Raw genomic sequence first — 15,726 nt, 5'->3', positions numbered from 1 at the left:
AAGACTTCCAGCAACTAGTTCACAGAAAAAAAAAAAAAAAAAGGTTTTTTCATCCAAAGGCCATATTTATCAAAAATATTTAGCCCACAGATGATGATAATTTACAAGCAAGGACAGGAATAGGATGTTAGAATATATTGTTTTGTGGCTGGTTTAAATCCATTTCAAAATTAAACTGTCAAGCAAGTCCCACAACACGAGAGTGGTTTTTAAATTTGAAGAAGTGTTCTGAAAGCATCAGGACATGAAACCAAAAAACAAAAGCCTTCTCACAATGCAAGAAGTACTGAAAAATCCCTTGAATTAGAGCTGACAGCTCTACTAAAAATAGTTCTTGGCAGTTACCTGAAAACACAGGCTTTGTGGTTCTTTGAAAATATTGATATCAGACAGAGAAGAAAAAAAAAACAGCAAAAGAAAAGGAGGAGATATTAAAGCATTTAATCAAAATATTTCCCTTGTCCCAAGTCCCTCTCCAGCTCTCCTGGAGCCCCTTTAGGCACTGGATGCGGCTCTCAGGTCTCCTGGAGCTTCTCTTCTCCAGCTGAACACCCCCAGCTCTCCCAGCCTGGCTCCAGAGCAGAGGGGCTTCAGCTCTCAGAGCAGCTCCGTGGCCTCCTCTAGACTCTCTCCAGCAGATCCATTTCCTTCTGCTGTTGGACCCCAGAGCTGGAGGCAGCTCTGCAAGGGGAGATCTCACCTGAGCAGAACCTCAAGTCCTGCTCAAGATAAATTCAGCTCCTCCTTGAGGTCAGCAGATATTGCTTTTCCTGATGGTTCAGAAATGCTGACTGGAGGCTGCGGAAATTCAGGGATGTTGGATGACCGGCACTGGGGAATCGATGCATCCCTTAGAAATGCCATAATTCACCTTTTTCAAATGAAATTAGCGGTGAATTACCAAGGATCTACAGATGATGCTCTGGCCCAGCATTCTGCTGTTATAAACCTGTATTTTATGGTGCCTCTGGGTTATTCAAAACTGCTTATGGGGGTTCACACACCTTGTGCTAAAGGAATATCACTGACAGGGATTAGCAGGAAAGCATCCCTTATTCCCAAACCTGGCAGACAGGTAAGTCCCTACAGCCCCCCCAACACAAAGCAGGACAGACAAAACCTACAAACAAGGACTGAGATGACACCAGGGGACAAAGACATGCATGGACTTGGCACTTCATTTGAATCTTCCCAGTCTGGGGCAAAAACCAACAACCCCAGCTGGGATCAGGATTTCATTCTTGGACTTGTGTCACAGCTTCCACCTCAGCCAGCCAAGCTACAGCTCCACACAAAACAGGGGAGCAGAGGAATGTGGCTGTGGAGAAAACTCAATTCAGAAGTACGTTCAGGAAAATGAAATTATTTTATAAATCAATATATTAGTCCAATCAGGTAAGAATTAAGTCGATGGAGGTAATAGCCTGTATCTCATTATATTCCCTGAAAAAAACACCTTGTCTGGAAGCTGCAGATCTGGTTTCTTGGGAGATGGAGCAGCAAAAATCGAAATATTCACCAGACTAGCAGCGGAATGGTTTCAATGCTTCAGTGGGCGCAAATTAAACCTGAGCATATTCAAATCAGCACAATGGATTTGCTTTTTCTCTTCAGCACTTCCATGAGTCCTCCCTTGTCTTTGGGACTGCTTTTCCAACCAGCGTATGAAGTGGGGGGTGAGTTTCCCACTTTTCTCCATTGGCAGGCATGAATTTTCATTAGGACAGAGCACTGCTATGAAAAAGAAATTCTGATCTGCTCCATCCTCGAAAAGGGAAGATTAAAACAAAGGGAAAACAAAGGGGAAACAAAGGGAAAACAAAGGCCGTGGAGCACAGCACGGAGAGAGGTCGAGCATCCTGGGCTGGCCGAAGGAATTAGGGGACAGATTGCAGCAGCCCAGTATTAAACATCTCCGAGATAATTCCACATCCCAAGCAGAACCAGCAGGGGACAAAGAGCAGCTCTTCTAAGCCAGGTCTGCCCAAGAGCTCCTCCGACAGCTGGTGATGCAATTCCCGCTGGTTGCTCCGGAGGCAGCTCCGGGACGGCGTTTGCCCTGATTGCATCCAGGGATAATCACTCTTATCCCGACACGGGGTGCCCGATGCAACAGGAAAAAAAAAAATCCCTTTTCCACCTCCTGTGTTCACTTCCTACAAAACCTGCTGTAAATCTAAAGCCTCCCCAAGGATACCTTGGGCTGGAACATGTCTGAGCTGATTCTATAATTATTCAAGGACTAGCAGGGTTATTCCCAGAGGAAGTCATCTGGCCCTCTCACCTTTTACTTTCCCCCATGTGCTGACCTGTCTCTCCCAATTTTTCTTTTCCATGTTCAAGCAGAAGCAGAGGCATCTCCTTCCCACAAAAACACAGTGAGCTCCATATGAGGAGATAAAGATACCCCTCCAAAAACTGCAGCACACCTGGGGTTTAAGCCTCTTCCTCAATAAAAGAAAAATCTTAACTATTAATAAAAAATATTAAGTATATTCCAGATACTTTCTGTGCCACCGGTACAGAAAGAGATGACTCTGCATCGAGCAAACTTGCAGTGAAGAACTGATTAGAAACATAATCCTTGAGTTCCTTGAAGCTTTTCAAAAATGATTATGAGCAAGCAAATAGCTTCCATAAGCCTGGAACAATTCCCAGATCTGGCATCCCTGCCCTTGGAAGGGACAGGACAGAGCCAAGGTCAGCCGGGTGTTATCGGGAGCCACGGAAACGCGATGCTGGTTCTGGTGGAACAGGCTCAGGTAACACCTGGTTTCATTTCCACCTTTTATTTACATGAAGGACAGCAGGGATGGGAATGATATCCAGATCTCAGTGGTTTTCCACAAGCACATCATCACTGAGATGGATTTCTCCAATACTAGAAGCTGGTTTAGGAGAATCCAACATCAGCCATAAAAGAGAATAGAGAAGTTTTTGCCACGTTAAAAATATGATGTAAGATCACAAACCTCTCCCTAAAATTCAAAGCCACCTTCCAAAATCCCCCCTACAAACGTCACACAACTTCCTTTCCCCAAGTTATTAAATCCTTAATTCACATTCGCCGCATGGCAAATATTTCAGCTGAAATATTTCCAGTGCTGTGCACGTGTCTTATCTTACTCACTCTCCAAGGATTTATTTCAAAACGCTCGTCCACCCCAGCGCAGCAACACACACACCTCAGAGTTCCCCGAGAGTCCCTTCAGTGAGGGGCTGTAAATCCTTTTAACCAAACGCTTTCAGATTACAACAAATTATTCGCTGGCCCGGGGCCAGCACAACTCTCCCCGTCAGAAAAAGAGGTCGGGCAAATCCAATAATGAGTATTTAAAAAGACAAGTCAACAAAATTAGTTCCATTTTCTCGCCGGAGGCAAAGTAAGGTCATTACGGAGCAGGGAGGGGTGGGGGGCGAAGAGGAGATGCAGCTATAAAATGATCAAAAAAACCCCACCAAAACCCCAGAATATTTAACCTATCGGGTTTTGGAATTGCTTCCACTCCATTTCACCGGCAGAATGAGAAACATTAGGACAGGAGCTGCCTGGGGCCATGACATACACCCAGCCAGCCCCTCTCCCATCATCCCGGAGCAGATGCCACCTCTCAGCTCTCATCAGGCACCCGGAGACACAGAGCTCCCAGGATTAGCTGCCAGCACGAACGCAGCAGGAAGAATGTGCAGGTGTGTCATTCCTGCAAATTTCCAAATATGCCAAGGAAATATCAGAAGTGCCCTAAGAAGGGGATTAGGAGGCACGTGGATCTCAGCAGAAGGTTCGTAGGACTCGTCTTGGCTGGTGGCATGAACGCCGGGTTATTGCTCAGCAACGTGCACTGTTGGGAGAGAACCAAAATAGACCTTATTTCTTTACCATCCCCGATATTTACACACTGCTTGGATTAGTCAGTCAGATTCAGATGATACAAAAAGTTCTTTCTGTTCATAAAGAACCCATCTTCGTGTCCCCCACCACGAGACTATCCCCAACTACTCCAACTACTACTCCTACCCTGCATGTATAGGAATGCCAGACCAGGATTTGGACCAGAACCCTGAGATTTAACTGACTTTTCAGGACAGAAAACTTGTTTCCTACCCTCAGCCAGAAGTCACTTTCTACAGAAAACCACATTTTAAACAGCTTTGGTTTGTTCTCCTTGCCTATCCCTTGGCTGCAGGCAGAAAGTAATCTAAAGTTTCCTGGACATTCAGGGGCAAAAAAAAAAGTCAAAGCTGTTAGAATTCGGGGTCTGACAGACACATAGGAACCCACTTGTATTCCTGCTTGTCCTCATTGACTTGACACTTGAGCCTCATGGATTTTCCACTCTCCTTGAGCCTTTCCAATTAAGGTTGTGGTGAAACGCATCAGCAATGTGACTTGGACAAATATCCTTAACCCTGACCTTTAAAGGATAATCAGGGTTGAAAGGCAATTTCTTAAAGAATAGGGGCTTTTGGTTGTGTTTTGTTGTGTTTCTCTGAGAGAGAGGTTTGGTTTCGTTTTTTGGGGGGATTTTTTGGGGGGTTTTGTTTGTTTGTTTGTTTTTGGTTTGGGGGTTTTTTGTTTTCTTTTTTTTAATTAAGAGTAAAAGACAAGACTCGGAATTTCAGTCACACCTTTAGTCCAAGGACAACCTGTTCACCTCTAACAAGAACCACTCAAAACAAACTCATAGATTTATCTCAAGAAAGAAAGCTTCAACATTTTTATTACCATCCAGATGCTGTTAAATTTGTCAACTTCAGTCCATGGCTCTGGGGATTTGGTAAATTAGTGGAGCCTTGGCAGCCGTTCTTAATTGCAGCTGAGTTTATTCTCCATGATTTGCTAGATATGAAAAATCCCAAAAGGGATTGGGCTTTCTCTGAGTCCGTAAGTCAGTTTTACCATTTACATTTACCATTCGCTGCAGGGATTTGAGCAGGAAAGATCCTCAATCCTCTAAATTCATATTTACAGCAATCACATAAACTCCCACCCTCCTGATAGTTAATGGTATGGAAACCACAGTTCAGAAGTCGCTCTTCAAGGAAATCATCTCACTAGCGGGATGGGAGGTTAAATAAGTCTAATAAACATTCCAGAGGCATTGCAGGATCTCCTTGTCTTCACATCCATCCTCCCTGACTCCTCCATAAGACACCAGGAGACAGCATCTTCAGGAAGTCATCAAGACATCAATGACTTCACAAGTCACCTCTGAGAGCACGTGTGCCTGCCTTCCCCTGCTCCCTGAAAAGCACAGCACATCTTGGCATCACATGGGAAAGGAAAACAGATCTACATAATTATCCCTCCAGAATGCCTCGGAGAACATATGGCCTGGAGATGAAGCTGCCTGCGATCGATGGGCTCGGCTGCGTGATGAGATCCACAGAAGGGAGACGAAAAAAAGCGTGCTCCGCGCAGGATCCCACAACCATGGCACATCCATCATCGGGATAAGGTAATGACACCAGGAAATGAGCTCAGTCAATCCAAGATTGAAGTTTCATTTTCTGAAGTGCATCTGTTTGGCTCGTGTCCCCCTGAACCTCATCATTCAGCCACGTCGCATTTTGTCTCGGGAGCAGAAGATGCAAGAACATAAATCAAAACAGCTCCTCAATGAGCAGCCATGGCAAACACGCTTTTGATTTGGTTTTATGAAGAAATTAACTGCATCCCAGCAGGCCCTTGTCACAGCCCTCCACGCAGGACACTAGGGATGGCATCCTGTGCCAGGTTGTCCTTTACTAGTTCGGCAGGTTTGGGGCTTTTTTGGGTGAGAGTGTCCACCTTTGCTAAGAGAAGTTAAACGAGCTGGTTTTTCACTCACTGCAGCAGATGGGAAGCACTGGATCAAGCCAATGAAACTAAGAGGGACAACACGTTCCTGCAGAGGAGGTGACATTTGCCAAGACTCCTTCCTCGGGATCGTCTGGCCAATCCGCTCCGTGATTGGAAACGAGGAAAGCCAAAACTGAGGTGGGCTTACCATGGAGACAGACAATCAGTCAACTCAAAACATTTCTAGCGATGGCAAGGATTTCTCACACTTCATGTGCCAACAGCACGAGCAACCAGCCAAAACTGTGGCTGAACATATCCCCAGTGGGACTCTGACTTTGGATCAAGGTGGCAGAGGAGGGGTGGACTCATCCAAACGAGCCAAGGGGAGGCCCATCACACCAACCACCAGAATTCCCATTAGGCTGAGAGGTCTACAAAGCATCTGACACTGAGATTTGGGCACATTTCCATAGGAGAGAGTCTGTATTCTCTGTGTCTAAGGACTCTGGTCACCAGCTCAGGCTCAAGATGAACAACACAGGCAGAAGATTATTACTACACCAAGACCAATCAGGTGTCGGGAAGTTTTAGTGCCATGAGTTCTGCTGGCAAACATTTGCAGGAGCACAAATGGGAGGAAAACCAAGCCAGACATGGAACCATAGAAGGAAGGATTCAATCAGATGAGTATCGAAGCCACCAAATGGCCATTAGGGCATTTAAAATCGGAATTAGGAGAAACATAAAGAGGAGAAGGTTAGTTAATGAGTTTATCTGGCAATGATGAAGTGAGAAGAGTTGCCTGATCTCCCATAACGTGATGAAGAACTTCAAAGGGGTTTTCTCAGATTTATCTGGAACATGGCCATGTCAAGGGCTGGCTTTGCATGAGCTGAACAAAGGGGTGCTCCCCAAGGGGTGTCCTGGTGTTATTTGGCAAAGAATTCCCCCACAACATAAATCTTCACCAGGAATTTTGCATAAGGACACGAAGAAACCTCCTCTATCCATTAACTCTGCTGCCATCTCTACCCTAGTGTTACCTCCCATCAGAAGCAATTTTCTCTCCACTTTTTTTCACCCAAAAAAGCCACATCACAACAGCCAACACTCTGGGAAGTCGACACTCCAGAAGTGCCCAATTTAACATCATTTTTATCTCTCCTCGTGCCTCCTCTTTCCAACTCCAACCACCCTCCAACACCGTGCCGAACTCAAGCTCTAGGGCTCAGAGCAGCTCGCCTCACTCGTTCCATCCCACAGCAAAAGATGGACCTCTGGGATCCCTCTGCTCCAGAGCAGGATGGACGAGAGGTTTCATTTGCAATGGCAACACTCTGCTTCTAACCCTCACCATCCTCCCTGCCAGGCCATCAGATCGTGTAGGCGCCAAGGGAACAGGCTGCACTTATTCCAGCCCCGGGGCCGGGAGCCCTCGGCTGCCGCGGGATCTGCCCACGGACACCGGATTCTTTATGCATTTTCGGCATGCACGCCGTGGGCAGCGCCAGGAATACCGGCCACGTGGGAAAACGGGGAAATATTTGATTTCTGGGATGAGGAAGGAGCCGTGGAGCTAAATGAGGCTTTGTTTGGGGGCAGGAGGGCCCGCTCTCGGCAACAGGGGCAATCCAGGAATGCTGATAAGTCTGTTTTCTGTGCATAAATAACCTGGGTTGGAGCCCAACTGCTTTGTCTCGGAGAGGGATAAAGCCCTCAGTGACGCAGCCCTAATATTTGTCTACTCATCTATAAACCAGGAGCCTTATTTCAAGGGCTAATTCAAGTGGAGATTAGATTTCCCGTATGGAGGAAGGGACAATTGCATCAGATACTCTTCAAACACCGTAAATAAGATTAATGAGGTGCTGCTGCCGCCGGCTTTCACCTCGACAATGCCTTAAACACACAAAAAAACCCCACCCTGGTACCTCCAAACGAATCTTCCCAAAGGCTTCCTCATATTTCAATCACCTCGTTTCTCTTGGACACAGAACTACAAATAGCTGCAGGAAGCACCGACTTCCTGAAAAGAGGGTTAACTGAGAATCATAGGAAACGAGAGAATTAAAGCCAGGTCTAAAGTCCTGACTAGACTGAGGAGGGAGAAAAGTACAGCAGCAACAGCACTGAGTGTTGATGCTCAGACATCTGAATCCATGCAAAATTAAATGGGACTATTAAAAATCCCAGACCTAACAGAGAATTCCCTCCTTCAGCACATCGTACCAGGCAGTGGCTTCCCATGGGCAGTTTTCACACACAACCACCTCCAGGCGACTAGCTAAAATTTTAACTAGAAGTAAGTCCAGGGCATCCCAAGTTGCAATACTTTGCATCAAAGGGCTCTCAGCTGAAGGACTGATTCAAAAACCAAACAGCAGAACAGAACTAAGCAATGCAGGGAAGCTTCACGTGCTCAGCAGTTGTGCTGACTGACCAAAATCAACAAGAAAAATCAGTTCAGGGCTCTGTGGGAAACAACCCAGAATAAAAATGTTACTTTGATGACTTCATCAGAAAAAAAAAAAAAAAATTAGGAAGCTTGGTTTTACAGTGTCCCAAATTGTGACAAAACGTTGCGCAACAGGGAAGAGGGAAAGCACAGACCGGTTCATCAACATCAGCTGAAGAAAAATAAGGAAAATTATTATTAAATTTTTAAAAAAGTAGTATAGAAATACTCCAAAACTCCAGGGATTGCAGGAGATAGGTGCAGAACAAGGAGGTGATATGAAAACCACACCACCATCCATGTGCTGTCACACACACAGAGTAACCATGAGGACAGAAACATGTGTGTGAAATGGAAGCAAAAGAGGAACCAGAGCAATCTGGGAGTTAAAATGGCACTACCTAAATTAAAAATTGATGGGGTTAAATCCCTCCTAAAAAAAAAAAAAAAAAGAAAGTTCCCTTTCCAGGCACTTATCCCAGCCAGCGGAGCACCTTCCCTGGGATCAGGGAAAGGCCATCCTGCCCTGCCAGGACACTGCAGAAAAAATCACGGGTTTTATCAGACCGTGTTGCTCTTCTCTTGTCCCCCAACAGACTCTCACGGAATTAACCTGGCATTTTTTATCTGTACCTCCAAGGCCCTTCCTCATGTATAATTCCACATTACTATCAGGAGATTGACTCCTCTGCCAGCTCAGGATGCCCATCTCCAGCTCCAACCCACTAATGAAAATAAATAAAAAGGAAAGCCATCACTTTCATGATATTCCAAGACCCTCCTGTCATACCTTTGAAAGAAGAAGCTTCTAATTATTTATACATCCCTTTCTCTCCAGCTTTTCCATCCCCTACAGGACACCTCCAAAGTAGAAATATCCCCAAGGCTGTAGGTGTGCCAGGACATCTCCTTGGTGGACCCTAAGAGTCTCAAATGATGAAGGTGTTTGCAACTTCTGCCATAACTCAGGCACACAGGAGATACAACAAACAAGTAGAAAGAGCCTAAAAATACTATATAAGGCTGTTAAGTTGCTTATAAAATAATATTTGAGACCTACAAAACATTGACAATGTGATTCAGTTGAAAAAAATCCTTAAGAATAAGAGTGCAGCTCACAAGGAGGAGGTTCTTGCATCAGGTCATTGGTGACCCTGCAGGTCCATTCCTCTCCTAGGTCCAACCGCGGCTTTTCCTGCTTTTCCTGGTGGTACAATCCTAAACCCCTCCTGGCAGAACTGCTCACACTCCTGACTCCAAATAAATAAAACTTACAACAGAAATTACTCTTTCAAAGGTTTAGAGCCAACCTGGTTTAACCAAAAATGAGGGAGAATCACTTCCATCCTCAGTTTTACCAGGACAACAAAGGAGAGGAGGGCAGGAGTCTGCTGGCACCGCAGCCTGAACAAAGCACATCTCTACCTATGCCCTCAGGAAAAACAAAACTAAAAATTCCCTTCCTTGCCAAGGAATTCCCTAAGTGACACACTAAACCCCTGCATATCAGCCCTACAGGAGAGACTAAGAGTGAACAAACTGTTCTGCCGATTGTGTCCTTGATCCCAAGGGGCCTTTTCCAACCCAGCCCCGGCTGGGCAGGACCCTGTGGACAGACACGTGCCTTGCTCCAAGAAGCAAAGAGAAACCCTTCTCACCCTCAGGATGAATTCATCGAGTTGATCACAAATTCCCTACAACAAGAGATCCCAGGACCAGAAAAACAGCCCCTGTTCCAGGAAGATCCCGGCTCTGGTTTGAAAGCACAGGCTGCTCCTTTGATGCCCTGCCAGGAGTGGCCTCCAGTGAGGAAGCCCGGGGTGAGTCACACCACCGGCACACAGAACTGGCCAATCTGGATTAAAAAGCACCACAAAACTCGGGATTTTTGCCCCTGCTCTGCCATCTCCCTTTGTGCACTGCAGTTCCCAGGGATTGCACGATGCCAGGAAAAGGGAAAGCAAAAGTACCCAGCAGACCTGAAGAGGGGCTGCAAACCACAGCTTTGTCCTAAAAGGTGGGAACCTGAGGCAAGAGGGTGTTAAGGCACTGAGAGGATCATCTGGGAAGAGCACCTGGAAAGACTTCTTGGTTTTTTCCTGACTTGCAGGAATTCCAGTTGGCATTGGGGTTTATGGTTTTCCACACCTGCAGAGCTCCGAGCCAAGAGCTCATACTGCAGCTGCAGCACCTCTTCAAATACTGTGTCCTCTAATCCCAGTCAGCTCACACACAAATCCAGGGAAAAAACCTTTTAAACCCACAAGACAGCTCAAAGAAAAAGAAGTTTAGCCCCACTGGCCTCTCAAACAAAGGATAAAATATGTGCAAAACTGATCCATTTTACATTTAGAAAGACGTAAGTAGCCTTGTTACGAAAATAAAACATTCTGAGTGTTAAAGACTTCAAATTAATTCCTCTTTCCCAGAAAATCCATTTTACTCAGTGGTGGAAACAAGAATTTCTTTGCTTCATTCGCTATCCCAACCTACGGCTACCCAAAAACGTATTAAAGAATAAACCCAGCAGGAACATCTCTGTCTTTTCAGTTCAATTTGGCAATCCTGGTAATCAACCTCCTAATTCAACATGTTCTTTACTTCAAACTGAAACTGCAGGAATCTGCTGCAGCTGCTGAGCTCGCTGTGCACCAGAGCCTTTCAAATCTCACTCTGTGCCTCTTTAATGTTGGGGTTGGGCTTTTTTTTTTTTTATCTCTCCAGCCCAACCTCTAATTTAAAGGAAACTGTGCTGGATGCTCTAATTGACCCCGTTCTCTTCCTTCCCCAGTTTGTCTCTATAATTAGCCCTTCCCAGCCAAGGGAATCAGCAACAAGACCTTTCCGAGCCCCACCCTGCAGACCACAGCCACTGCCTCGCATTGTTTTTGCCCAAAAATCAACAGCTTCAGGACAACAAAAAAGCTTTAAAAATTAGAGGAAAAGAAAACGGAGCTCAAATGTGTGGTGACGATTTTCTGGCACGTTGCGGTGAGCGACGCTCACCCGAAACTTCACCAGCAGCACAAATCCCTCAGAAATACTTTGTAATGTGAGCAAAATACTCGCTTTCCTCAAAATAATACACAGTTGCAAGGCTGCTCACCCCAAAATTCACCCAGCCCAATGTACCCACTCAGCATATCCTCCAAACCCAGAGGATTCCAACCTCCACTAAGGCACCAGCAGGCCCCACACCTTGTTTCTTGAGGAACTAAAAGGCATGTAGAGAATGAGGAAAGGAAATGCATTAAAAAAATAGTCTTATCAGCAAGCAAATGTCACCAAAGAAAATCTACTTCCCTACTTGCCTCTACAATAAGCAGCGATTCCTACCAGGTGACCTGAGCTGGGGGTATTTTTAGGTACTTGTGGGTGGAAAAAAAAAGAAAACAAACACAAAAAAACCCCAAAACACCAGGAAAAAGAAAAAAACTAAACCCAAAACAACTCCCAAAATCAAGTTTAAGTCCAGATTTCAGGGCTGCTGAGCACTGGGAGGTGCAGGATGAAGCCACAGTCCCCAGCAACAATGGCAAGAACACCTCAAGTCTCACCTGGTCTGACCCAGGTCCTCCATCCCACCACAGCATCTTCCGTCTTTCTCTTCCCAAAAGGATGAGACTCCAGCTAACACAATCCAGAACTAAACCAGAAGAATTTCTCTGGTTAGTTTTGAGCTTTGTTTCTTTCCATGTCTCCTCTCCCATCCCCAAGGTTCCAAGGACACCCACCTCAGCAGGATGCTCCTGAAAGAAATGCCCACCAGGAGAAGCATCCCAAGGTCTCCTGGTGTGCACCACATCCCTAACTCACTATTTCCCAATCATTTTTTTCACTTGACTTTGCAGTTTTGCAATCATTTTACAGCCCTCATGGAGCTTAGAAACCAAAGAGGCTGGGTTTTTTGATGATTAATTTCCCAGCTGAAGTTCTTCTCAAATCCATCAGTACCGCTCACTAAATATTATCCCAGCGTTCCAAAGCTCCAGCTCCCAAAGCACACAGACACACGTATTTCTACAACCATCAGGAATTTCAAGGTGCAGACATTTAGAAAATTAAACTGCAGCTGGCCGGAGTCTTGCTAATAATGGCAGCACCTGAACCCGTAGTGATCCTTCACCTAAGGAAAATTGTTCAAGTTTTTGGAATACCTGTCCCCTCCAAGCCCCTGAAGAACATACCTGAACAGAAAGTATGCAGATTAATGCTCCCAGAAAACCAAAACAGAAAAGAAAGGTGATCCAGTCCTACAAGAAGATAAAAAAACACAACCCTTTTTTTGGAGCAGAGGATAAGTCCACACGCAGGGAAAAATAACTCATAAATAACAGAGGAAAAACTGCATCTAAGCCACTGTAAATTCACGTCTGCAGGTTTTAATTTCCAATTATTTTTTGAGCTATTCTCTCTGGGATTTTATTTTGACTAAAAATAAACCCAACACGAGACAGAAGATCACAATCTCCCCACCACACACAGCCTGCACCACGAACATCAGGCCCCGAGCTACTTTTAGACTGAGCTTTGCGACGAGCTTTGCGTGCGACTGAAAAACTCTCACACGGGGCCACTCACCAGACTGCAACAACTGCATGAAACAGCTCATTCAGCTCCTGCTCCTCGGGTTTCACATCTTCCCCGACCAAACAAAACCAAAAGCAGCCTTGGAGCAGCTGCACCACAGAAAAGCAACCAAGGGGAGGAAACCCCTAATGCTGCTCCAAACCAGCCAGCGGACGCTGCGGGTGAGATTCACACCTTCCCTCCACGGGAACAAAATACAGGAAAACGTTCAGGAAGGGGTTCTTTCCCCACCTTGTTTCAGTGTTCAGATCTTACTTCTTTCCATCAAAAACTTTTAGGTAGGAGCATGAATTCTCAGCACCTCAGACGTGGACTTTGGCGCTCAGTTTTTTTGCTGTTCCATTATTCTTACTCAATGTGCTGAAGATTATTATTTATTATTATTTATCTATTTTTAATATTTTTTTGCTCCTCATATTTATTGTATTGTTCACCACAGACAAATTCAACAGGTCTAGAGAGGGATTTAAATCACATAAATGGAAGGAGAGGAAAAGAAACATGGCATACAGCACAGGTGAACTCAGAAGCAAAACGTTGGAAGGCAACAACTCCCACCTGGAATTACACAGGGATTTGAGCCTGGAACAACACAGGAGTCCATGCCTTTTCTACAAATGTGGTGGGGCAAGGAATGGACAACAGCTGCCAAGTCATCTTTCTTGGCAATTCATTTCTGAGAGGTACCATTTCAGCCTTCGAAGAAAAAATATTGCTGCTAATGCTTATCAGTGCTAATAAACTCCTTAATCCAATCCCTGCGGATTGCAGTGAAACCAGAGATGTGTTTGGAGCAGGGAACTACGAAACAAGTGCTCTGACGAGCCGAGATGTGCTCGCACTCCTCGGAGCCGGGCTAGGTTACGCAGGGAGCAGCCGAAGGATTCCTGGTGTATCCAATCCTCCCGCAGAAGCCTCGGCCGCCTTCGGTGAGTTCATTCTGTTCATAGCTGAGGAAAACTCTTGAGATTCCTCGTTATCTGCTGCAAGCTCCTCAAACCTGACCTCTGCTCTGCATTGTCCTGCTATCTCCTCGCCTACCTGCCGGGCACGGAGAAGCGCCTGCAGATAAGATTATCCAAGTGCCGGCTGAGCCCTGCTCCGACAGGGAACACCAGCCTGCCCGTACAGGCCGGTGCCGCCGCGCTCCTGCCTGCAGGATGAACACAGAGCTGTGCCCTCCTTGCAGGGTCAGACATGGCCCAAACTGTGTGTCCCCCGGCAGCACAGCTGGAACTTCACTTTGGGATGAAAAGAAGCAGAAGGAACAATGGCTCTGCCTTTAAACAACGCCTGGCCCAGTCCCTCTGTGGAGCTGGAGTGGCTCAGCCATCCCTGCCACCGCCAGCAGCAACAAATCCCACACAGCGATGCCCCATTTTTGGAGCAGTTGGAGAATTAAGGAGCAGGGACCAGCTCTCCTGCACTTACATTTCTCCAAGGAACTCCCAGAAGGGTTATTTACCCACACAACCTCTCTCATCCAAAAAAACCCCACTTATTCAAAAAAATCTTGACAATTTGCTCAGCATTGTTTTAATCAAGCGCACCGTTTCTAACGATCCACCGCGGCCCATTATTTATTTATTTTTTGCCTAATGGGATCACATTCCTTAACAATTAAATCATTTACTAATTCCTCTCTAGGGAAGCTGTCCTGTGCACCCAACAAGCACAAACCAACCTGAAAGCTCAGAGACAAGTCCTCTAAAAGTTAAAATGGTAACATTTGGGAGAAGTTTAATTTCAGTCAATGTATTTATGTGAAGTATGAAAAGACAGTAGATGTACAGAAGTCTTCTGAAGTAAATATTTTCAGTTAACTTTGTTTTAAGTTCATCCCTCAAAAGCAACCATGTAGATGCTGAAGACAGTAAAAGAATTCTTGGCAGTCTATCAAAAACATTCGTAATTTGGGTTGGTTTTAAAGCTCAGGTTTTCCAAAGATGGATCTATGTGGATTAAACACTCCTATTCCGTTACTGCTCAACCATGATACACCATGCCCAGGGTACGTTTTTAAAGGTCATGCTTTACAAGAAATAGAAGACAGTGGTAAGAATTTTGATTACAGAACAGCACAGAGGCTGTCAGATTCTCCCTGCGTGATGGATAAAAGTGGAGACCTGGAATAGGCATCTGAAGGAAGAGTAACTCCAGGATTCAAGGTCATTTTGGAGTGTACCAGAAGTGACTCAAGGTGAAGAGACCAGCAAATAAGACTCAAAAATTATATTGAAACCCACATATTTTTGCTGGTTTTGCATGAATAAAGGTGATAACCAAAACATTTATGTATTTTAAAACATATTTCTCCTTTGCTGTTGCACACAGGATCCCAGCAGGACAGCCCCTGCTCTGCTCCCCATGGCTCCTCACAGGGATTTGCAGGACCTGCTACGAGTCACAGGGATGGAGACCAGGATTTCTCCATGAGAAACTGAGTAGCCAGTGGGAACCACTGAGAACATCAGGGTTGAAAGGGTGTGGTCCAGCCCTCCCATCAAGGGGATTGACCTGCACACAGAGCCAGCGTATTCCTAGGGGCCTCAACACCAACAGGGATTTCATAAACCTTCAGGACTTGGAAGAGACCTTTCAAAGCACTTCAGAACCCAATGGAGAGACAAAGGGAGGGCTGACAAAAAACACCAACAGAGCCTAAAACTACGGCCCACAGCTTTGTCTCCCCATGGTTTGGCACCATGTGAACAGCCAAAGTTGTCTGAGAACCCTACATAAGGAAGAGATGCCTCATCCCCTCCACAGGGATGCCCATCCATGCCTAATGAGAAACTGCAGTGCAAGAAAGGAATAAGGGGAGTAACTATAATCCTTAAACCAACAGGTACTTATTTATTTCATTTAGCCTGGAAAAACTCCAAAGAGTTTCCAC

General features: G+C 45.5%; 2 protein-coding genes across 6 annotated transcripts in view; one reads left to right on the top strand and one right to left on the bottom strand.

Annotated features, from left to right (window-relative positions):
* MYO9A (myosin IXA) overlaps positions 1 to 15,726 on the bottom strand; it is a 168,372-nt gene that overhangs the window by 147,299 nt on the left and 5,347 nt on the right. The window lies entirely within an intron of this gene.
* The window catches only part of SENP8 (SUMO peptidase family member, NEDD8 specific), a 19,774-nt gene continuing 12,381 nt past the window's right edge, over positions 8,334 to 15,726 (top strand). Inside the window, exons 1-2 of the mRNA XM_027889374.1 lie at positions 8,334 to 8,343; positions 13,656 to 13,662. The gene's annotated coding sequence lies outside the window, so the exon portion shown is untranslated. The remainder of the gene's footprint in view (positions 8,344 to 13,655; positions 13,663 to 15,726) is intronic.

The sequence above is a fragment of the Empidonax traillii genome, unplaced genomic scaffold, assembly GCF_003031625.1.
Source record: "Empidonax traillii isolate 1590-97213 ecotype Southwest subspecies unplaced genomic scaffold, ASM303162v1 scaffold12:size2584012, whole genome shotgun sequence".
Lineage (NCBI taxonomy): Eukaryota > Metazoa > Chordata > Aves > Passeriformes > Tyrannidae > Empidonax > Empidonax traillii.
This window is presented reverse-complemented; position numbering and strand designations above follow the sequence as displayed.